Below are 25354 nucleotides of genomic sequence, written 5' to 3'. Positions count from 1 at the left end.
TTTGCATTCGGCGATGCCCAGGTTGTGCCTGCTAAGTATTTTGCTCGTTGTCAATCACGAATCCAGGCAATAGATTTTTGGTGAGGAGTTGTCTCTGTTTTTGTGTATTGGAGAGATGATTGAGCCTTTTGAAGAGGCTAGGAGTTTCCCCAATGATCTAAGTTCACGGAAGAAAAGGTCTAGGTCCTCTGCCCAGTTTTTTGCGTTTTTCTTGAAGAGTGCCAGCGGGATGCAGTTTGGGCCCATGCCCCTTCTCTCCTGCCTTTGACAATTTGGTGTTTGATTAGGTTTATGTGGGATTGCCTGGGGTTATGCTGATGGTCCTTAGTTAAATGGGTAGAGCATGATTCAAGGATGAATAGTGAATTTAACAACGCTATACTTGAAAGCTAAAGTGATGTACAAGATTGGATGCAAGAGACAAAATTTTAACAATTCGGATAGACAAGTTATCAGTCTTAACATGTGTAACACTGATATAAAAATGTTTGTTTGCAAGTATGTCTTCCACTATGTATTTGTATTTTTTGATTCTCAGTCATGTTTCACATAAAAAGAAATTCCTCTGTTACATAAAAACATGTATTGGCCAAGCATCAACTCATAAGATGAAATATAATACATGAGAAAATTGGTATGAAAAAAAGCTATGTTATTTTATAAATGTGCCCAAGAATTTGACTTTAGCAATAATAGTTAGTTATACAAAACTGAGAGGGAAAATGTCTTCTGTCTTGCACACTAAATTACGTTTGGAAGCCTAAAATGGGTAAAAATGTAATAGATTGTAACACATGTTGTATTATTTTTTGTCCCCACACTTTTCTTGATAAAAGTGGTACCCCACTTGTTTGTTTGGTACTATCATCCACAACAAGAAAAGCCCCATAAAGCAACATGGAGACATCTAAATATTTCCTTGGTATTTCAGTATTTCCAGTAATATGGGTAGCTGTGGTTTTTGCTCAAGGATTGGCTGGCACCAAAGGAAACCTACCATCATTGCCACTTTTAAATACTAGACAACCAAGAGAGTACAGGGGTGTGTGGCTTACAGGGATCCCACTAATGTTTCTTATATAGAATGCCCTCCAAACACCCACCTTTGGCTAAAATAATAATTTGTATCAGATTTCTAAGAGTGAAAGTTCTAGAATCTGCAGGGATTAGCAAGAATCCTACCACAAAACATGTGTACACATATCCCAAAAACCAACATCAATCTTGTGTGTGTGTGTACCTATGGCCCTCGAAAGATACTGGTAAAAACTTGGAATGTTTGAAGTCAGTGTAGTTTTAATGTGGCTTTACAGTTTTGGTCCATTTTGATAATGTGCGTTCGGCCACCCACACATGAGCATAGCGTTTTTATTTGGAGAAGTGTAGGAACACAGGGTCGCAAAACTCAGCTACTGGCTTGATGTGCCTGAGATTTTTGTCACATAAATATTTCAAAAAATGCTGTGTTTTTCCAGCGGCGTCCCATGCTGGTAAGAACAGTGGGGCTGGGGGGGGGGATTATTTTGATGGACGTTAACAAGGGAAATTTAATTATATATTTTCTTTTTTTTGCAGGTCATCGTCCATCGAAATCCCCCCCACCAGGCCCCACGCCCCAACCCTCTTACCTGCATTGGCCCCAGCTGTGTTTTACCTATGCTTTGACATTTGCAGAGCATTCTGGGTAGGAAAATTTATTGAGATCCATGCAAGTGACTGCATCCCTGATTCCCCTGCATTCAAACGTTTTCAGAAATGCCAAGGGTTTTTGTGGTTCCAGACAAACATAGGTCAACATTTGAGAGCTATGCCTCATGAAAAAAGAAAGGACATTGGGTGTTTAGGCAAATATTTTAACTTACTGTCATCAATGCAAGTCAAACCATCCTTGATTTCCCCAGGTCTTTAGGTTCCAGAAATGCCTGAGTTTGACAGAGTTTCCAAAATGCTGGTCTACCCATGGCTGAAAAACTACAATAATCCTGTGGCAAGAGAGGGGAACAGGATCTTTTAGGAATATTTTGCAATGTGCAGGATTTGGGGTAAGCAAAACTACTTGGTTCCAGACAAGCCATAGCACCCTGAGTTCCTCTGTGTCTCTAACTTTCAGAAATAGCCAGGGTTGGGTGGGGCTTCTTGGTGCTGGCTGACCCAAAGCCCAAATACTGAAGCCATTCCCATTGCAAGTCAGAGGAAATTTGTATTTCTTTGGGTATAGTTTTAACTTATAGCTGGCAGGGAGGGAGAAAACACCCCATTCTGCCTCCCCCTGGTATGAAGAAATACTGCCTGGTGCCAGGTGTAGGGCTCAATCACAGGACAGAATAGTGTCTCACCTCATTCCTTATCTAAATGTTTTATTTGTAGAGCTGGTAGGCTTTCATTCATTTCATTTATGAGGGCTAAGCAATGAAAGCTTCATCTTTGCAGTGTTAACTTCTAGTCCTTGGGAATCGCAGAAAACTTTAAAGCTATTTAAAAGCAGCCGAAGCCCCCCTGCTGTTTTGAATACTAACAATGTATCATTTGCAAACAGTAAAGTTACCACTTCTACCCCCCCCCCCCAGAGAAGGGGCATCTCCTGGAACCTCATAAACAAACTGAACAACGCCAATCACCAAGAGGGAAAAAGTGTGGGTGCTAATACGCAACCATGGCGTACCCCCCTATTAACTTTTATTGGGTCAGCAATCTGGCCCTTGCAACCTCATTGAACCCTAGCAAAGTTAGACAGAGCGCTTTGCTGACATAAGATCAAAGCCATTCTATAGGTCTAGAAAGGCTACATAGAGCCCCCGACCAATGACCGAAAGTCAAACAAAGGAAGCAAAACAGCTCATTAATGGTACTCGTTTTTTGTCTAAAAACAGCTTGGAAGCGAGTCAAGATCTTATGTTCACTAATCTAGTCTTGTATCTTTACAAGGAGTGCACGAGCAAACACTTTTTGAAAACAATCTATAAGACAGATGGGTCTATAGTTACAAGGTGAAGATCTATTGCCATTCGTGTACAAAGGGATCACCTCAGCTCCCTTCCATGAATTATATATTTGGGCTCCCTCTGCTATCGGATTGGAAAGGGCCAAGATGCAGCTTGTCCAGTTCTCAGTATGTGTACAAATACATCACCCTCGGAATGCCATCTGGGCCAGGGGCTTGATCCTTTGCAATTGATTTGATGCAGGACTTAATGTCATTTTTAGAAAATAAATCCTTGTCTGTAATAAGGGCAAAATCAGGGGGGACTTCTTCTAAAGCCGCCACACAGGGCCCTTCATTTAACCTCATCACTGCTACGGAGATTTTCCCCCCATGCTGGATCCTTTCAAAATGGGTGTGGTCATGACGGAACGGTTCCGTCATGAGCACAGCTCAACCGATGCTCATGACGAACCGTTCCGTCATGAGCATCGAAGGGGATAATAGAGTAAAGTGTAAGCATACTTTGAATCTTGCATTAACTTGGCCAAAATTGTGGCCATATGGGGGGGAAACATTGTTTACAACGCATGCAATACATCGCATGCCCTTACAACTCAAGTCGTTACAACAACGCGTTGTTACATCGAATGCCATTACAACGCAAGTCATTACAATGACTTGCTGTAGGGGGAAGAATGTGTTGGATTTTCACTCCAACACCTTTCCTACTGTTGCACACAGTGGAGTTGGATTACTAAATTATATTATTCCAAATTCCAGCGCCCCGCCTACAGTAAGTTGTTGTAATGATTTGCATTGTAATGGCATGAGAAGAAAACACATGCGTTGTAACGAGTGCTATTCCCATATGGGCATCAATTTCGGAAGTCAAAATGACCTTCCCCTCTAGCGAGGGGCACAGACATTACACTCGTAGGAGGACCCTGACATCTTTTTCAAGTGGCTTGTGGAGGCGTCCTGCCACATATGACGCCACTTTGTCACTGGGAGAACACATTGCAGATCTAAGATGCATTAAGTCATGCAGGTCCAGCATGTGTGCTAACAAGGTCTCTGGCTGGGATCCCAAACTTGCCCCGTGGTCTTCGTCCGCCGACCGATGCCACAGCCTGGCCCCACATCAGACCCACCCTGTGACTTGTCATCATCGCTGAAGGAGTCAGGCTCCTACACTAGGAAAGGGAGTGGGTCTGCATCCACAACCTCTGGCTTAGAGGTAGAAAAAGCATTTTAAGGTATTCAAAAGCGTCTTTGTCCACCCCTTGCTCATATAGTAACTTGGGGGCCAAGCTTTTAGACGAGCAGTCCCCTGGGCCTCACAGGATGCCTGGCACTCTTGCACCAATTGATTAATCTTCTGTTCGAGGGGTGCTAGGGCTGAGGGCAGTGCACGCTGGATCAGGGCAGCTACATCGTGGCAAAACTCATCGCCTAGCAGGTGGAATTAGTCGGAGTCCTCCTCCATGAATTTGTTACTGACTTCCTGCATGAGGGTCAATATGGCACCAGGAGACCTAGCAGATAGGGAGAGTTTCAGAATTAAAGGTGGGACCAACACCCTGAGATCTCTTAAGGGGCTGGAGCCTGGGCCTGTCCCTGCGATGCCTTTAAACCCAGTGTACCGCTCGCTTGCGGCAACAACCCAGTACTGACCTGCAGCAGGCGTCACTGCAATGCACTGTACACATAGAAGGGTAAATACGATTAATAACAGATCTGTTTACTCTGGCTGTTACACTCCAGGCTGCCTGCAGGGCAAAAGAATAAGGAATGGACAAGACTCTGTGGTGGTTGCTACTAGGCCTGGGCAGAGATCGCAGAGTTCTGCTATGCATAACTCTGTGAATCAGCAAAGGAACTCCTGTGCACTACACAGGGTTCCGTGGGCAGGCAAAGCTGCTCGATGCACCTGTTCACGCCATGCAGATATGACTAGTGCTGTCAAGAATACCACCAGCTTCCACTACAACACAGGCTGGGTCCCTTTCTACCAGCTTCCCTTAAAAAAAAACAATCTCCAACTCGGGAAACAGCATCTTCAAAGCCCTGAAGCACCTACAAAGCAGAATCAATGTGTAACTTCAAGGCACTGCCCTCATGTTGGTTTAAACAGTGAGCTGTATTGCTCATCTCAGCCAACAAACTTTAGGCGATTTTGAGCAGGAGCAGAGGATCTTAAAATCTGACACACACTGCTTCCTTAAAACTTTATTATGAATTTCCAAAGCCTTGCTTACTAGAAAGCTAATTCGCGTAGTGTCTACTATGTTCAGAGTATGCGCGGTGCTGCCAGGTCGGGGTAAATACCTGTAACCCCTGAGAATGTGCGAGTTGAGAACCCACACAAATTAATGAAAATACAGTCCTGGGCATGCGTAATAGGGTTAAAACAATGGTTGAAATGTCTCGCTTTGTATGAATATCTGTGGTCAACACCAGTATGTTATTCAAATGTCTTTAATATTTAAATAAAGAAAAAACAACCAGGCAACACGTGCTTCGTCACATAGGGGAAGTAACCTGTGACTTCTTTAGGGCTCGAGGGAGTGTGAAAGGGCTTGAAGCGACCGAAGAACAAGACGGGACCAGTGTCTCCTCCCAGGCCCCAGACATAATTGAGACAACTTCGTTAGAATGGCGCACCCGCCTAATTAACCTCTCAGAGACACTGAACTGACCTGAACACATTGCCTACGGTTTAATATCCTCGTTTCCTCAACCATCGCGTCTACACGTTGCTTCAGGCTGTTTCACACTCCTATTGAGCCCTGTTGGAGACACATGTTACTTCCCCTATGTGACGAAACCCGCGTAAATATTAAAGACATTTAAATAACATACTAGTGTTGACCACAGATATTCATACAAAGCGAGACATTTCAACCATTGTTATAACCCTAATATGTGTGCCCAGGACTGTATTTTCAGAGTGCATTAGCTGTCGGCCCGACCTTCTCTCAATAAATAGGTATGGGGTCCTTTACTTCCTCCTGATGCAATGCCCTGCCCCCTTCAGGCTGCTACATTGGATACTTTGTATGCTTTGTCATCCAATGGGCTCCACATGGCTGCTCGCTGAACTATCTTGCAAAACTGTTCCCTATTTCCTCAACTGTCTGATGAGGCAGGAATTTGCCCACACTGTCAAGACACCTTTTCTTTCAAGGCCTTGTCAGTAGTCTTCTTGGGGTACACGTTACTGTGAGCTTGCTCAAGTCACCATCCACAGCTGCGGCATTACTGACAACATGCATTAGCAAATTCTGACAGACGTACTATATTATAGCTCACTAGTCTAGGGGTGAGTGGTGTGCGCTGGTAAAATCCGCTCCGCTGGCAGTCAGTGGAGTTTTTTTGCCAAACTTTGCGCTCCTAACAAAACTCTGCGAACTCCATTAGCAGAGTGGAGTTTAATGTCCAGTCCTAGTCACAACTGTATTCCCTCAAGAATTACAGGAATTTGGTGCGTGATCCTCACAGAGGGAGAGGAGTGTCTCTATGGCTAGCTAGCACTCTCTGGTGTCCAAAGATAATAAAAACGCTTCTTGCGGTCCTGGAATCAGGTTTGGCCCACGTCAGAAACAAGTGACTTGTGTTCCCGCGAGCCGCTGAAAGAAGGAAAAAAGGAGATTAGTATCACCTGACTATGATTTTAAATAACGCATATGCACTGGGAAACAGTCGGTAGAGCGGAGATAGCTAGAGGAGCAACTCTACAGGTACAAGAGTGCCCTCTAGCGCCTGCAAGCCGACATCGCACTAGCACAGCAACGGGAGTAGGAAACAGGCTTGCCTGCAAATCACCAACCTGCAGATCTGTGTGCCCCTGAAATAAACATGAATCAGAATCAACACATTTATTACGCCGGAATATGTATACAGGGCCCAATAACATTCTACCAGTAAAGTACTATACAAGTAAGCAGAGATAGCAGTTAACTGTTGTGGCTGCTCAGCAGTGTAGAAAGAGGGAGCATACATGTATAGGATGTACTTTATTGTGGACTCTGGTGGTTACTGATTGGTTGTTCTATACTAATCCTTCCCTAAGGTTTATGGAACAGGAATTTTTTTCTGTTATTGTTAAGGCTGTTGTAATAAGGAGAATGAAGGATAATGCATAATCCTCGCCTCCAGTCCTGACATAGAATTAAGAAGGAGCAATCATTTACATCAAACATCATGAACAGTGATTTACATTTGGGCCTTCGCATGAATTACTAAAGAAAGGTGGCATGTGTTAAAGGATTTTATTAACCAATACATTTAGCTCAAGTTATTTATTCAGTAAGTATTAATTTTTAGTAATCACCATTATAAATTCAAATAATCCATTAATAAATATTTCAATACAAGATAGCGTACCAAATTAGTGAATATCACAAATAAAATAAGGGAAATACAGCTAGTGTGCTCCATGAAGGAATTCCTTAAACTAGATTAATAGAGTTTAGGCATTAAAATGGCAGTTACTTAAGTTAGCAAAGAAAGGTGTCAGTTCAGAAACTCAAATGAAGGGTTATGATGAGATAAGGCTAAACAAGTAGGGAGAGCTAGGGTTTTTAGGGGCGCGTCCTGTCCACAATTGTAATATAAAGAATCAATGTGGACTGGCCCACTGTGTTTAATATTCTGGGTCACTGGTGGCTGTGGCCTGGTGGCTGGACTCAACTAGTCTTGTTAATAAACCCCTCACACCCCAAACTGGTTGGTGTCATGCTTCATCATTGGGGTCCAACCAGGCAGCCAAATGCCGCCTGGTTGTGCTTCCACGCCTAACTACAGCGGAGCAGTTGTCGCGCAACAGTGTGATGTGGATGAAGGTGGATGTTAAAATATACCTCTGGGAATCCTTACCTACTGATTTATTCTTGGCGGCCCAGGGTATAAGTTAAAATTATGTGGTGCAACTACTAATAGACAAAATTATTGCTATGAGTTGGCTATGTGTAAGCCTTCGCATTTAAGCAGTAGAGAATTGTCAAGGTTGGAAATTATTCTCAGCTAAAAATCAGAAGGCATAACTATCCCCTAAGTGAGAGACAGGAAAGGCTTACCTGAAAGAATCCCAAATTCTTCTCCTCTGCTCTAGAAACACACTTATTTAAATCTGCTAAAACGTTATTGCAATAATTGATACATTTCCTATACCTAACTTCCAATCAGGTCTCCACAAACCCTGGGAGCAGATGAACTCCTTAGTTTCTCACATTTTAGGTCTTGCCTGAGCCAGCGCATGCGCTGCTGCGAGACATTTAGTTAGGGCTTTTAAAAGTGCTGCCAGCGACCTGGCTTTCCTTATGGTTTTCCTTTACCGCGCGCACCACTCGCAGGCTCACCCCTGCTCCCCCTCCCACCATAGAGCGCGTCTTGGGGCCATGTGTCTTGCCGCGTTACCTTTTCACCCTACCCGCAATCACTTTCTCGGCCGCGCAACTGGCTGCTCACTTTCATTTTCACAGCTGCTGCTCCTCACGCCATTTCATGGCCACGCGGCCACGTAAAATTGGCTTCTATGAAAACCTGGGATTTTATTCCCGCAATCCCCACGTCTATGCAGTGTCATCCTAGGCACATCATGTTTTCATCTTTGAGCTTCAGTCACTTCATTATTTCTCCCCCTGCTCCCCCTCCCACCACAGAGCGCGTCTCGCGGCCCGCATCTTGCTGTGTCACTACTTCACCCTCCCTGCGATCACTATCAATTGCCTCCCCCTCCCCGCAATCACTTTCGCGGCCGCTCGACCAGCAACTTACTTTCATTTTCACAGCTGCTGCTCCTGGCGCCATCTCAAGGCCTCGCGGCCACATACAATTGGCTTCCATGAAAACCTGCGATTTGAATCCCGCAATCCCCACGTCTATGCAGTGTGATCCTAGGCAAATCATGTTCTCATCTCTGAGCTTCAGTCACTTCATCATCTTGCATAAGTGCTTTCAGTCACAATGCCATGTGGGAATGCCATAGTAACGTTGCACGTTTGTGACTTTCACCACTTCCCAACTTGTATTCTCTGTATCCTGGGGATTGTGCCGGACCGGCCGTGGGAGATTGATGGTGTCCCTGCCTGTCCCATAGCAGGAATGTTTCCCTGAGCATCCAGGTGCACCTTGAGCACCCTAGGAAGGTGTGGAAGCCTACGCCGGGCCCTCCAGATGAAGATGTCCCTGGCTTCACCTGACACACTCCCCTTGATGAAGGCATTTGCTTATCAGTGTGGAACTTTTCACTGGATGCCTCGATGGTGCTGTGCTTCCCTTGGATTGGACTGAATACTCACAATCTCGTCTTTGGTGAGGAATGTGATATAGCGACCTCCACCTCTCCCAGATCCTCTAACACTGCGGTATTCTCAGTTCTCAGGTAAAGCCACTTCAATGCACTATACTCAGATTATATCACCTCTGACAGACTTTGATTCATGTATGTTCTTCCCTTCCAGAGGGTTGTAAACTTCCAACGTTCCCTCACTCCCGAGTACAGAACATGCAGCACCAGTGCAGGCTTCTTCCCAACCTTTCTCTCACACACAGGCACACCCTCATGAACTCGCACTCTGGTGAGGAATAATGCCAGTTTCCCCCGCACACACCATGAGCTGCTCATTCCAAGTGTCCCCTATACCACCATTACAAAAGCAGCAGAACAAGCTTCATTCATACACACAAAAGGGCCATTAAACTTGAACACAGTGACAGGTATGTTTCGAGAAGCAGATGTGCACAGGTCATAAACATACAGTACAGTAAAAGGTAGTGTCAAAGCAGCAACAATGCCAGCTTCTGTCATACTTCCATAACATGAACTACAAAGCAGCAGTACGTGGTTCTCTTAAAGACACAACAGGTATAGAACCGCAGGGTTGACCCCACACACAAAACAAGTCCAGCTCAAGCAGCAACAGCAATGCAAGCTTCCCTCTTACACAGACACACCCATACAACAGGTAGAGCACAATTTACACTCATAACCCGTATCACATAAGCATAGTCTGCAGCAATGCAAGCTTCCCTCTCACACAGACACACCCATACAACAGGTAGAGCACAATTTGCACTCATAACCGGTATCACATAAGCATAGTCTGCAGCAATGCAAGCTTCCCTCTCACACAGACACACCCATACAACAGGTAGAGCACAATTTGCACTCATAACCGGTATCACATAAGCATAGTCTGCAGCAATGCAAGCTTCCCTCTCACACAGACACACCCATACAACAGGTAGAGCACAATTTGTACTCATAACCGGTATCACATAAGCATAGTCTGCAGCACTGCAAGCTTCCCTCTCACACAGACACACCCATACAACAGGTAGAGCACAATTTGTACTCATAACCGGTATCACATAAGCATAGTCTGCAGCAATGCAAGCTTCCCTCTCACACAGACACACCCATACAACAGGTAGAGCACAATTTGCACTCATAACCGGTATCACATAAGCATAGTCTGCAGCAATGCAAGCTTCCCTCTCACACAGACACACCCATACAACAGGTAGAGCACAATTTGCACTCATAACCGGTATCACATAAGCATAGTCTGCAGCAGTGCATGCTTGCTTCACAGTCGCACATTAACAGTACAGCACTGGCAACAGCCATACATGTTTTCCTTGCACATACAACAGTTGCAGCACAAGCAGCAGGAGTGCTAAATTCTCTTCTGCACTTTCAGGGCAAGTGCTACTCTGGTAGCAGACGCAGCACACGTCCCCTTTATAGGCTATAGGAGGTATAACAAGGGTCAAAATGCTGCAGATTTCAATCGCGATGAAGTGAGTCCCTTGCTCACTTTGCCACTGGATTCAAGCAATCCGGGCTGAAGACGGCTGGAATGCCAGAAACCGGTCCTCTGAAGCTTGTTTCTGGTCCAGGGAAGACATGGCTTGGCAGTGCGGGCTGGACTGTTCCCATGAGGCACAGGGTCAGACTGATTTGCATATAGCCATGTCTGAACTGGGGTGGCAGAGTGGGCTAAAGAACGGTGATGGATTAAACCCAGATCTTTTGACTGGGTGTGAGTGTTTGATTGATTCAGATGCTCCGTCCATCACCACCCCCTTTTGTACAGCAGATTTCAATCACACACAAAGAATAGGGGCAGCAAGTTTTGCACTATTTACACATAGAAACCCAGTAGCATGGCAACTGTAGGGCATGCTTGCTTCGTACACAGAATGAAAGTAGCTCTCTCAAAATTCTCACTTTTATCCACACAACGCCAGCTACTGTTTTTTTAGATTATTTTGGAGAGCGAAAATTATATTTTTAATGTAAGAATCGTTTTATTGCGCCCGGCCAATGCTTGTTTTCTATGGGCTGAAGACTGTTGTCCGCAATGGTGACTGGCAGAATGAAGAAATGCAGTACCGGTCAGGAATAAAAGTGAATCCAGCTAAAGGTAAAATCAAGCATTATTAACATTCTCAAGGTTTATTCTTCATGTGCATGCACTGCTAACGTAATGGGAACTCTGGCCAGACCTCCACGTGTGTGTGTTTTCTGAAAAATACTTGGTCCTCCTAATGGCTAAAGTTGCCTTCAGTTACCCGATAAACTTAATACAGCCGCCATAGCTTGGATGTTCAGTATTTGTAGTCACCCAGTACCTCCGCCTGCCGCCACTGCCCCCAGCTCTTGCATTTATTTCACCAAGAAGCAGCCACCAGTGGGTATGCAGATTTCTTTAAAGTGATTAATCCAATTGTCCCTCCCCACGCAATTAGCAAAATCAAATTGTGACTTTTTCTGTATATAAAGAAAAAGCCCTTACTCCAACGTTCTGCTAAACGAGCCTTTACATCCAGGGCAAGTCAATAGCTCATGAAAAGAATTATTTTCAAGTGAGCATTGAGTTTTTCTCACCATGGTACTTTTCTGATGGTTTTATTCTTGTGTTTTTTGCATTCGATCCTATTCTTATTTTCTGTTCTCGCTTGTTCTGATTTTTATATTATTTTGCTTTTGACGTTTTACATTTTTTTTAATGTTGAGTGCATATCCAGTCAAGAAAAAAACAGACTGTTCCCTCTGTATCCACTTTCGGATGTTGACATTAATGGTGGTTATGCTTCCCAGACGGTTCTAGGAAAAGATAAACGTGACATACCAGTAATATGGCCAAACCACACCACTCCTTTATTTCTATCTTGTGCATGTAATGTCTGCACACAGTGTCTGCATACAATGTGTGCTTTCTTGACATCCACTGTAGTTCTGTGTTGTTGTACATGTTGCCAATTATTGCAGTGTTAGGGCCCAAGAGACGCCCGCTTTTTCATTATTGTTGTTTTGTTTGGGTGACAATAAATACGTCTTCTCTCTGAAATAAAATTTTGATCACCGTTAAATTCTCAGGTATCCCCGTATTTCTTGGTTTTCATGCTGTCTAATGTGCTTATATCCATCATATGTTGAGGTAACAAAATTGAGCTTCCTGGTTTCCCTGGCATTTGACTGTGACACAGTTGGGAAGTTACATACCTGAGGCAACAGTGCTCACCAGAAGTGTTTACCAGGTTTTTCCAGCTTCTAGGAGCTGATGTCACCACCTATGAGAAATATCATCATATCTTCCCAAAAATATCTGGTCTTTAATGTACTCCTGAGATATGTATAACGCTTGAGGGAAAAAAGGCACACTTACAACGTCGGTAGTCATTAGTATATGTATCCTAACTTTAATTATATAATGCTCTTAAACACAGCTGGGAATTTTCAGGGCATAGTTAAACTTGTCCAGAAGAGTACTGGGTGAAGATCCTAGGTGTAAAGCAGGTGCAGAAAGCCCTGTTGGAAGATGAGCACAAGTGAAGTTTTTGGAGTAGATAGCGAAATTGGAGCTGGGATTAAAAATTTGCAGGCCTTCATTTGGAGCAGTTCAGATGAAATAACCGTGTTGGCATTGTGTCTGTTTTTGTATTGTCTTTTAAGAGTGTGTGCACCATGAGGCAGAGAATGTGCGGGATCATTCAAGGCAAACAGTTCCTTATTTAGCTATCATGTTCTGGGCCTTTTCTGCAGCACTACTTTGTAATTGAGGCAAAGGGTCTAATACTGCTTCCTCCCTTTCACTGGAGCTATTCGAAATGCTATTAGGACAGTGGGTATATTCGATCAGATTATTAGGAGTTTGCAACAGCTTTGCAAAATGAAGTTGCTAATGCTCCTACCATCACGAGCACGTGTTCGGTGCCACTGCTGCTTGACTATGCACTGTTAAGTACCGTGGAATGCAAGGCAATGAGGACATGGTCACGGTGACATGCTAATAAATCCTTGTGAGAACTAGCGATGCTTTCAAAGTGGTAATGCCAGACGCACCTTTCTTCATGTCTTGTGGCAAGTGCAATGTTTGTTTCAGGTGCAATGGAACCTGCATGAAATGAAACTCTGAAGTGAAAATGTATTACTGTGAAAAATCCTGCTGTGCCAAGCCATCAATTATGTGACATTTTTCTTTTTTTCTTTTTGGGTGTGTGGGAGAGGGGATAAGCTGTTGTATCATGACCAAAACACAGATGTGATTAAAATGCCATATAGGTTACATACAAATAGAAGCAGTCGTTTAAAGGGGCCATTTAGAATATATATAAAAACATTTCTCTTTGCCCAGCCCTGCGTCGCTAACAACCACCAACAATAAGCATTTCAGAGTGTTGCTTTGTGCCGTTGAGAGACACTGTGACATCACACGATGGTCCCTTTAAATGACAATACGAAGGGGCCTAGAATCATGGGGTGGAATTCTAGAGCCAGGTTAAAGACAGTGCTGCCAGAACATGAAATCTAGTTTTGCTTGTTGCTCTCATATTCCTGTCTTCTCACTTTCATTTCAACACCAGCCATTCCTAATAACAAGCATTGGCATAGCCAATAGGTCTCGCATTTGGGACCTTACAAGTGTTTAGCTATGCAACAGTTGGTGTAGTTGCACCAAGGACATTTTGCTGCATAACTAAATACTTATAAAGTCCCAAAACCGAGACCTATTGGCTATGCCAATGCTTGTTACAATAGGCTACAAAATCATGTCCTTGAAAAGGCGCATCTTCAACATCTTGCAATTCAGACAATTCTTACCATGCGTTATGTTTCTTGCCATCTCCTCTTCTCCCGGTGTGAACCTCACACCTCACTATCAGTTATCTAATACATAACAAATGCCTATTCACTTGGAAATGGAAGGCTTCTGTGAAGTTACAGATTCTGTAGTGGAAGAGAAAAACATATTGCGCAAGACAATAATTTACTGCGAATACAGGCCTTTTGACTCTAGCATTACAAATCAAAGGTAATTCGGCATCAGTGGTCAGGCTAACCTATAACACATTATGTTATTTTGTTTATGCTTGCAATGCCTAAGTATGATTACCTACTACAACGTTGCATTTATTTTGTGATTTTGAAATGGCCGGGATACCCGTCACCCCCTCCCAACACAATCCCCAAGGATGGGAAGACGGACACAGTTCTTGAACTTTTGGAAGGCGGGAGGGAGTTACCCTCCCGGCCGTATTTATTAAAAATATGAAACAAAATTAAAACATTAAAATAACAGTTTCATATTATGTACAATTTTCATTTACACATTACGATGTTTATTGGCTAACCTTAACACATCTCTAATACAAATGGTTCTCCTAGCCGATTCTAAAACATCCTGCAAATGCATATTCTCAAAATTAACATTGTACATCCTAACATTACGGGCCAACGGCAAGGTCGTAACCGGTGTCAGATCCCTAATACCAGAACTCCCCCCTCACTTGTGAGGGGCGGGCGCACAGAGGACTGTACCTCTGTGCCAACCTCCAATTTCCCTTGTCTTAACGGGGGGCCCCATATTTACTCGACGCCATCTTAGTGGTCGTCCGAGGACTCGTGTGAGGTGTCTAGAAGGTAGCGTAGACCCCCCTCCCACCCCACACTGCTTACCACATCCGCCGTCGCGGATGTCCTGGCCCCGGGAAATTCCTAGGAGGGGCCCGTAGCCCCTCCTCCCCTGGGAGGGGCCTATGACCGCCTTCCCTTTCGGCGGCCCCATCCTTAGAGGGTACCGCCTCCCCGTGTGAGGGGCCAATGGCCGCCTCCCCCCGGGCGCTCCCATCCATAATGGGTGGCGCCCCACCTCTAAGGATCTTCCAATTACTGCTCACCGATCATGACCTTACCGCCCGACCAAAATAAATACGACATTTTGACCTACGAGGACGGAATAAACGGTTATACTGGACATTTCACAATATAAACCTTTATCTACACAAATAACACATCTTTCACTAGGCTGTGATACTTCGCCTAAGAACATGCTAAACAGCAACCATTTTATTGTCATAAGAAACAACCCAAACTTTATTAAGACAACCTGTAAAAGAGATAATATCACCGTTAATCGACTTTATTGCGATACTTAATCGTTGCCATAAGGGGCTGGTGGGTGGGTCAAAATTGGCTCCTTGTTCCGTCTAGGGCTCACGTGCAACGAGGAGGTGCAGCTTCCAAGCACAGGAACAAGAGGATGCTTCCTTGGATTGTTGCTCCTTTTATTCTTCCTCGGGAGGGCGTGTACCCTCCTCCGATCCGCCTACAGGGCGTGGCCAACGGTGTAGGTGGTGTCTAGGACAACCCCTCTTGGGCGGGAAAAGGCGCGCCCCGGCTACGCCGCTTCGGGCATACCAGCCGAGACACGCCTCCCGCCCAAAATGGTTTCCCGGGGGGGTCAGGGCACCCTACCATACGTTCGGGGGGACCGAGTGGTCGCCCCTTTCCATATGGCCGGGATACCCGTCACCCCCTCCCAACACAATCCCCGAGGATGGGAAGACGGACACAGTTCTTGAACTTTTGGAAGGCGGGAGGGAGTTACCCTTCCGGCCGTATTTATTAAAAATATGAAACAAAATTAAAACATTAAAATAACAGTTTCATATTATGTACAATTTTCATTTACACATTATGATGTTTATTGGCTAACCTTAACACATCTCTAAGACAAAGGTTCTCCTAGCCGATTCTAAAACATCCTGCAAATGCATATTCTCAAAATTAACATTGTACATCCTAACATTACGGGCCAACGGCAAGGTCGTAACCGGTGTCAGATCCCTAATACCAGAACTCCCCCCTCACTTGTGAGGGGCGGGCGCACAGAGGACTGTACCTCTGTGCCAACTTCCAATTTCCCTTGTCTTAACGGGGGCCCCATATTTACTCGACGCCATCTTAGTGGTCGTCCGAGGACTCGTGTGAGGTGTCTAGAAGGTAGCGTAGACCCCCCTCCCACCCCACACTGCTTACCACATCCGCCGTCGCGGATGTCCTGGCCCCGGGAAATTCCTAGGAGGGGCCCGTAGCCCCTCCTCCCCTGGGAGGGGCCTATGACCGCCTTCCCTTTCGGCGGCCCCATCCTTAGAGGGTACCGCCTCCCCGTGTGAGGGGCCAATGGCCGCCTCCCCCCGGGCGCTCCCATCCATAATGGGTGGCGCCCCACCTCTAAGGATCTTCCAATTACTGCTCACCGATCATGACCTTACCGCCCGACCAAAATAAATACGACATTTTGACCTACGAGGACGGAATAAACGGTTATACTGGACATTTCACAATATAAACCTTTATCTACACAAATAACACATCTTTCACTAGGCTGTGATACTTCGCCTAAGAACATGCTAAACAGCAACCATTTTATTGTCATAAGAAATAACCCAAACTTTATTAAGACAACCTGTAAAAGAGATAATATCACCGTTAATCGACTTTATTGCGATACTTAATCGTTGCCATAAGGGGCTGGTGGGTGGGTCAAAATTGGCTCCTTGTTCCGTCTAGGGCTCACGTGCAACGAGGAGGTGCAGCTTCCAAGCACAGGAACAAGAGGATGCTTCCTTGGATTGTTTCTCCTTTTATTCTTCCTCGGGAGGGCGTGTACCCTCCTCCGATCCGCCTACAGGGCGTGGCCAACGGTGTAGGTGGTGTCTAGGACAACCCCTCTTGGGCGGGAAAAGGCGCGCCCCGGCTACGCCGCTTCGGGCATACCAGCCGAGACACGCCTCCCGCCCAAAATGGTTTCCCGGGGGGGTCAGGGCACCCTACCATACGTTCGGGGGGACCGAGTGGTCGCCCCTTTCCATATGGCCGGGATACCCGTCACCCCCTCCCAACACAATCCCCGAGGATGGGAAGACGGACACAGTTCTTGAACTTTTGGAAGGCGGGAGGGAGTTACCCTCCCGGCCGTATTTATTAAAAATATGAAACAAAATTAAAACATTAAAATAACAGTTTCATATTATGTACAATTTTCATTTACACATTACGATGTTTATTGGCTAACCTTAACACATCTCTAATACAAAGGTTCTCCTAGCCGATTCTAAAACATCCTGCAAATGCATATTCTCAAAATTAACATTGTACATCCTAACATTACGGGCCAACGGCAAGGTCGTAACCGGTGTCAGATCCCTAATACCAGAACTCCCCCCTCACTTGTGAGGGGCGGGCGCACAGAGGACTGTACCTCTTTGCCAACTTCCAATTTCCCTTGTCTTAACGGGGGCCCCATATTTACTCGACGCCATCTTAGTGGTCGTCCGAGGACTCGTGTGAGGTGTCTAGAAGGTAGCGTAGACCCCCCTCCCACCCCAAACTGCTTACCACATCCGCCGTCGCGGATGTCCTGGCCCCGGGAAATTCCTAGGAGGGGCCCGTAGCCCCTACTCCCCTGGGAGGGGCCTATGACCGCCTTCCCTTTCGGCGGCCCCATCCTTAGAGGGTACCGCCTCCCCGTGTGAGGGGCCAATGGCCGCCTACCCCCGGGCGCTCCCATCCATAATGGGTGGCGCCCCACCTCTAGGGATCTTCCAATTACTGCTCACCGATCATGACCTTACCGCCACAGGCCGGATAGTTGACCGGCTATCCGGACCCCCCACAAACTCCTACTAAAGGTCATGGCTACCCAAACTCTTTAACCAAGCTATGAAGTCTCCTATGAGTAAGACATTCCCCACCCGGGACAAATGGACCCCATCTTCAAGATACATGTGGTCCCCCCGAATACATCCATGTGGGATACAATGCAACTGGCTTGAACGAAACAATCTACTAAGTCTGTTATTGACTTTCTTTACCGACTGATTCAAAGCTGACACAGAGATGGCCCCCCGCCACACCTTCCGAGGAATCATGTGTGACCATGCAATCGTGCACCCCGTAACCCTTCTCGCCAACCAACTCACTGTGGATAAAATTAACTCGAGAAGTACTCGTCGACCAATGGTCACCAAATCATTGCCCCCAAGATGTACTATGATTACAGACGGCGGTGACCTCGTCCGCCCTAAAAGTCCCTCAATAAAACTTTGAAACTGGTCAATACAGAGCCCGCCCCTTCCGTGGAAGGTCACCCTGTACCCGTATTCCCCAGCCACGTGAATCATGTCACCTGCTTTGAATACGTCCGCAGCACGCCTCACGTATGAGTGGCCAACGACCCACACCACTCTTCCCTCAGCCGGTGATCTTTGACCGCTGGTCCCCAGGTGTCGGGTCAACTGCACAGTCCGCCCCGCAAAGCCTGCTCGCGAAACTGTAAACCAAACAGAAAACAAGAAGCGTGAGTGTATGACATTAGCTTCACAACATGTACAACCGCACATACCTTTTATAACAATTCGAGGACCAACGCCCCAACTGTTTCACCTTTTCAACACTCAGACCCCTGGCTGTAGCCTCTGTAGCAGCCCCTATCCGGAGGGAATGGGTCCCAAAATCGCTCGGGTTCAAGCCCGCTGCCGCGATTGCCATTGTTAACACCCGCTGAAACTGAAACCTAGTCAGTGGGGTGGCGTCGGTGTGTCTCAGCAAGCTTCCCCCCCATGATGCCGCCCTCTGCGCTAAATATTCCTCCACGCATTTTACCGGGCACATGGGGGACCCTGGAATGCGCTGGACTACCACCCCGTCCCCGATCGCTCCCTGATCGGTTTTGGACCTAGCTATTGTGACTACCATGGTATCACCCTTGATTTGAATGTGTTCTCGACACAAACCTCCCCCGTATCCTGCTTGTTCCTCGCTACCAGTTCGCTTACCCGCATAGCCCCATGGAATGCTAATGCAAAAGCGGCCCGGAACAGCACTGTCTCTGACTGAGATGAACATGTCGCAGGGAGTACGGACATTAACAGGGACAACCTTGCTAGCCCAATCGGGCGCCTCTCGTCCACTCTACGACCCTCAAGGTGTTGCCACCCATGCAGTGCCTTCTTTACGAGAAAGAACGATGTGGGGTCCTGGATGCCATGGGCCTGCGCCATGAAAGCAATGGCGGCCCGGTGCCTATTGGCTGCTGCCACTGATCGGCCTGCCTGATGTAGTGATACCAGAAACTTCAGGATATACTCCTCCTGCCCCCAATGCTCCCCCCTAGCTGGACCCAAAAATGACCAATAGGAACGGGACGATCCTTCGTATGCCTTCCTTGTCCTGGGTGCTAGACTCGCTCCCACGAGGTCTTGTAATCCGGGGCACCGAGTGACCAGAGAGCTTTGGGAAATGGTGCCGCCACCAAGTCCGCAGAGGGCAGATAACCCCTGAAGGCCTGCATATGGGAACGAGAGAGTGCATCAGCCGCCTGGTTCAATACACCAGGCACGTGTCTTGCCCTAAAGTGGACGTTTAGTCTCATACACAGTAGAACAATTTCTTTCAGCAATCTCAAAATCCATCTGCAGCTTGCTGCCTGATTATTGATACATTCAACCACGGTCATGTTATCAGACCAGAACACCACTGTGCGATCACGAAACCCCACCGGCCATGTTTTCAAGGCCACTAGAATGGGGAACAGCTCAAGAAACCCAATGTTACCTGTGAGCCCGCTATCGTGCCACCACGTCGGCCATGTTCGCGCTGACCATTGATTACCAAAGATGGTGCCAAATCCCACACTCCCCGCCGAGTCGGTCCATAAGCCCAGCTCCTCAGAGGAAGCTGGCGGCTTATTCCACACGACCCGGCCGTTGAAATCCGCCAGAAATGCCAACCATATGCGCATGTCCTGGCGAACCTCTGCTGACAGCCGTGTGCGGTGGTGCCCTTCTTTGAGGCCAACCATGGCTTGTGCAATAGAGCGGGAAAAGGGGCGAGCCATCGGTATCACTCTAAGGGCAAAGTTAAGCTGACCCACTGCTTGTTGCAACTGATGAAGAGTTACCTTTTTCTCGCCGATGCATATTTCGAGCGAGGCCCTAAATTTCATTACCTTCTCCCTGGGCAAACGGAAGCACCCCTCCACAGAGTCGAGCTCAATTCCCAGAAACTCGAGTGAAGTAGATGGCCCCACTGTCTTCCCTGGTGCCAGTGGCATGCCAAATCGTCTCATGAGATTGCAAAATTCCATTAAAGCCTGCGCACAATCTGTGTCCCCGGCTGCCCCCAGAAACAGAAAATCATCAAGGTAATGCATCACCTGCGTAAAGCCTGTGGCTCTGGTGAACGCCCATTGCAAAAAGCTACTGAACTTCTCAAAATACGCACAAGAGATGGAGCAACCCATTGGCATACATTTATCCATGTAGTAGCGTCCTTGAAACACAAAACCTAACAGACGCTGATCCTGTGGGTGTACCGGGAGCAACCGGAATGCCGATTCAATATCAGATTTAGCCATCAGCGCTCCGGGCCCCAGGCGATTCAACATGGCGACGGCCTCATCGAAGGATGCGTACCGCACTGTACAAACTCCCGGGTCAATCGCATCATTCACCGAAAGACCCCTAGGAGCGGACAAGTTATGGATTAACCTAAACTCACCTGGGTCCTTCTTGGGGACTACTCCCAACGGAGAACAAATAAAGTTAGTAACTGGCGGATGCCCATATGGTCCAGCAACCCGACCTCGGGCCACCTCCTTTGCAATCTTTGCCTGTACTACCGCCGTATTTTGTTGAACCGACAGTTGGTTCTTACACTGTGATCCCCCCCGAAAATCCCCCGCCGGGATGCGGAAACCATATGAGAAACCGTCTCGCAACACCCCGGCGGAGACATGATCAGGGTAGTCGTTCAGCCAAGGGATCATTGCCATGATGTCTACGGGAGTAGGTAGCGGTGCCCCTCGGTCGATATTAGACCTGTTTGGCCCCTCCTCTACCCCCTGTATCGCCATTCTTGGCTCTGCACGAACTCTCGGGATGTGAGGATTGTCCGCACCCTGCACACTCATGCCTGAACTTGCATGTCCCTTGCGGCCTAGTGCACTTGCCTCTGTTAAAGCTCCAACAGACCCCTTTTCTACCCGAGTTCCCATTACTCCTTGTGTGTCGATCACTGCTGGCGCCCGCACGAAAGGGCGCCGCCGAATAATGGCGGGCGGGCTCTGCCCCATTCCCGCCAAACGAAGACGACTTTGTCGTGTTTGGCATGAGCTGCTTCTGCCAGGAAATGGAGTCGAAACAATCCCACGTCAGAGATGAGTCGTGCTCCTTGGCCTTGCGAAACTTGTTATCATAACCCAACCATTGATTGCCTTCATGCGTTTCATAAAAATCCATTATACGTGTCTGGTAACAAGCCAATTCAGGCAATACTTCGGGCCTATGTTCCCCCATGATCGCAGTGAACATTCCAAATGCCCTGGCCCAATTAGCGATCGTCTCATCCACCCTGAAACCCGCCATTTTTGCACGCCATACACTCGGATGCAACAACTCCTTCTGACTTTTAACGTGCTCTATCTCATGGTGGTCGGTCAACAGGGAAAACATGTTTACATATTTATCAGCCCAAATCATTTCTTTCGTGGCCATCGGGATATGTTGGACCACCTTTTCCCTCCTTGAGGGTAACGATCCCTCCCTCGCCATTGGCAACGGCTGCTTACCCGAATCAGTAGCTGGTCCTGCTGTTGCTGTTGTTCCAACGCCAGACGCCGGTTGTTCCGAGGGAACCTGAGGGGAAACAAGAGGACAAGGTGCCTTCGCAGCATCTCTCGATTGCCGCAACTGCTTCATTAGTAACCTGGCCTCTTCGGCCGTGTCTCCTGGCGCCACGGCACCTTCGGTGTTCTTGCCTAACCACGCCGCTAACTGGGCGGCCAACTCGGGAGGCATATCCCCCTCGTTAACGGGTGTAACTACAACAGGGATCGGCTGTCCCGCGTTCGGGATCGGAACTGGGGCCTCCACTGGACTGACCAGGCTCGCCGGAGGTGACTCGGGAACCGGAGCCTCCCCCCCTGTCGCCCTATTCCTGGCCCTTTTACCTCTCCCGGCAGGGACTACTCCCGGCAATGCTGGTCCGATGACTTTCTTCGGTATGCCCGTACCATTCATTGCCGCCATCTGCTTTTTCATGTTCGCCATGTCTTTCACCAGCATGCGAAGCATCTGTTCTGTCCCAACCTTCTTTCCGACCCTTTTGCCAGGCATCGTTCTCGGATATCCGACACTTGCTGCTCGACGAGGTCCTGGATCCAAAGGTTCGGAATCACTGAAAAGAGAAGCACAAAATTACAAGTTCTCAAAATTGGCTCCTTGTTCCGTCTAGGGCTCACGTGCAACGAGGAGGTGCAGCTTCCAAGCACAGGAACAAGAGGATGCTTCCTTGGATTGTTGCTCCTTTTATTCTTCCTCGGGAGGGCGTGTACCCTCCTCCGATCCGCATACAGGGCGTGGCCAACGGTGTAGGTGGTGTCTAGGACAACCCCTCTTGGGCGGGAAAAGGCGCGCCCCGGCTATGCCGCTTCGGGCATACCAGCCGAGACACGCCTCCCGCCCAAAATGGTTTCCCGGGGGGGTCAGGGCACCCTACCATACGTTCGGGGGGACCGAGTGGTCGCCCCTTTCCAGTATTCTTGCACTTTCCAGTTTAATCCGTTTTCTTTGCAAAATGAGGACGTTTGTTCTATCACTACCAACAAAAATATTTATATTGTAACTAAAACCTGTTATCACCGTTTATATGTTCTACTTTTTGTGATCCTCGAAAACAGGCTTTCACTACAATGCATTTCAATTGGGAACATGTCCCAAAGTCCTGTAATGGGTGACACACCATGTTGTCGCCAACTAATCAAGGGTCTGGCGGGGTCCCTTTGGGACATCCACTAACCCTTTGTGGTCAGGGTGTGCTCACCATGCACCTGTGTATATTTTTTGAATTCATTTTCAGGATACAGGTTCCATTTCCCTGAGTCCTATAAAGACTGCCAGTGAAAACAACATCCTTTCCGACTACCAAGCTGGATTTAGAGTAGGCACCGGCACAATAGAACAAGCCTTTAGATTGATGTTAGTATACTGGAAGGTGGTGGTCATAGGCAAGGGCAGTCTTTATCTCGCTTTTATCGATTTAAAGACTGCCTTTGACCTTGTACCTAGGGAGACTCTCTTGAGAGTCCTGACTGACATGGGGATTCCACATTACATCTTAGTGCTACTTGTAAGGCTCCATGAGAATAGCTTCGCCCAGATAAGATGGGGTACAGAGAGAGAGAAAACTAGCAGTATCCCGGTAGAGAGAGGGGTTCGCCAGGGATGTGTTTTAGCTCCCACCCTTTTTTCTTTGTATATCAACGGTGTGGTTGAGCATCTGTTGAAAGATCCTTCAGATGAACCATCCCTGGCAGGGGAGCGTATCCCCACCCTTCTCTTTGCGGATGATACGCTCTTGTTATCTAAATCCCCAATGGGTCTCCAAAAACTTCTCAATAACTTCCAGTCTTTTTGTACAGAACGGGGCCTGGTAATCAATACCGATAAAACAAAATATCTTGTGATGAATCCCCCTAAAAAATCTGTGCGTCCCCCAAAGTTGAATGCTGTACCTTTGGGAAGGGTGGATGTATTTGATTACCTAGGCATCCGTTTGTCGCACAACATGCAGTGGGCTCCTCACTTAGACAAAATGCTGCTAGCCCACAACAGGGTAACAGGGGCTCTCCTGAAGGAGCAGCGCTCATGTGCTATTAGATCTATAGCCCCTGTTATTGAAATCTATGCAGCAAGGGGAGTTAGCTCTGCCCTTTTATGGGGCAGAGCTATGGGGCTCATGTAACATCAGTAAATTGTCAAGATCTGAGAGGGAGTTCTGTAGGGCCATTATGTCACTTCCCCAGGGTATACCTATGGTCCCATTAATGCTTGATTTAGGTTGCCGCCCTATTGGAGATTTGGCAAAGTTCCGGCCCTTACTTTTATGGGCCCGGCTGTGGAGAGTTCAGGAGCTTGCCAAATATGCTAAAGGGCTCTCTGAAGTAATGTCTCTACCGGGGTGGCACAGAATAAAATGGCTGAGAGACATGAAAGCCCTCCTGTGTAACTTGGGTCTAAGTGGAGCTTGGGCAAATAGGTCTTCTCCCCCAAAGGCAACACTCAAGAGTCTGTATTGGAATTGGACTTTGACTCAACAGAGCACTAACCGTACATTGGGTAGACTTACGGAGGACTTTTTGAAATTTAAGGACTTGCCCATTCGGGAACTCTACCTAGATATCATTGAGAGTCCATTTGATAGGACCCTTTATTTTAAATTCAGGACTGGGACTCTCCCTTTGCATGTTTTTACATCTCGCTGTAAACCGCCAGCACAGACTACAGAGTTTTGCCTCACTTGTGTATCTAGACAAGAGTCAGTGGCACATTTTTTGTTTGAGTGCCAGGAGTATACACAACCAAGAAGAAGATGGCTTAAGCAACTGTGCCGCCTGTTAGGGACTTGGCATCACATTGAGGCATTACGTATTTTAATGTCGGACTCTAGACCACTGTATGTCTGTGCCCTTTCCAAATTCTTATCATGGGCCTGGTTTATTAGAAGCAAAAGGCTTAAAGGAAATGTTTAATTCTCTTTTAATTAATTATTTATGAAATGCTTCTTTTATCTGAAAATTAAGATTTTTAAGGCAAAATGTAATTAAATTTCTGTATTCTCCTTTTCTCTTAAAAAATGTAATTGTGTGTTTTTTCTGTGAAGCTTTTATGATAAGTTTTTATCGAAATAAAGCCTTTTTGACTTTGACTTTTGACTTTGACTTTGACTGCCACAACATATTGTTTACCTTGTTAACAGTCAGTCAGGATTAACTAAACTGCATTAAAATGGCAAATTGGATCATATATGGATGTAATCACTCCTGTATACATTTGAACAGTACTTTTCAAAAACATCTGAATGAATGTACACCAAATTACGAAAAGCAGGCTTTCTGAGTAAAATCATGTTGAACAGAATTGTACCAAACTTGGGATGTAACTATAACTTTATTCAAAACAGTTCTTTTGCTTACTTTCATGTAAATCCATTCAGTAATTTTAGAGAAATTAGTTTATACAAATTATTCCTGTTTTAGGAGGAAGAATTACATTTTAGAGCTATCCGAAAAGTTTATT

General features: G+C 46.6%; 1 protein-coding gene across 4 annotated transcripts in view; it reads left to right on the top strand.

Moving 5' to 3' along the window:
• Positions 1-25354, top strand: part of LOC147683516 (alpha-1,4-N-acetylglucosaminyltransferase-like) — a 427778-nt gene that overhangs the window by 368232 nt on the left and 34192 nt on the right. Inside the window, exon 1 of one of the 4 annotated variants that reach the window (XM_086943923.1) lies at positions 1576-1684. The exons of the other annotated variants lie outside the window; for them this stretch is intronic. The gene's annotated coding sequence lies outside the window, so the exon portion shown is untranslated. Of the gene's footprint in view, positions 1-1575; positions 1685-25354 lie in introns of those variants that run through there. 4 annotated transcript variants of the gene reach the window in all.

Source organism: Lissotriton vulgaris, chromosome 11, assembly GCF_964263255.1.
Source record: "Lissotriton vulgaris chromosome 11, aLisVul1.2, whole genome shotgun sequence".
NCBI lineage: Eukaryota > Metazoa > Chordata > Amphibia > Caudata > Salamandridae > Lissotriton > Lissotriton vulgaris.
The sequence above is the reverse complement of the archived record's forward strand: the minus strand, read 5'-3'. Positions and strand labels throughout refer to the sequence as shown.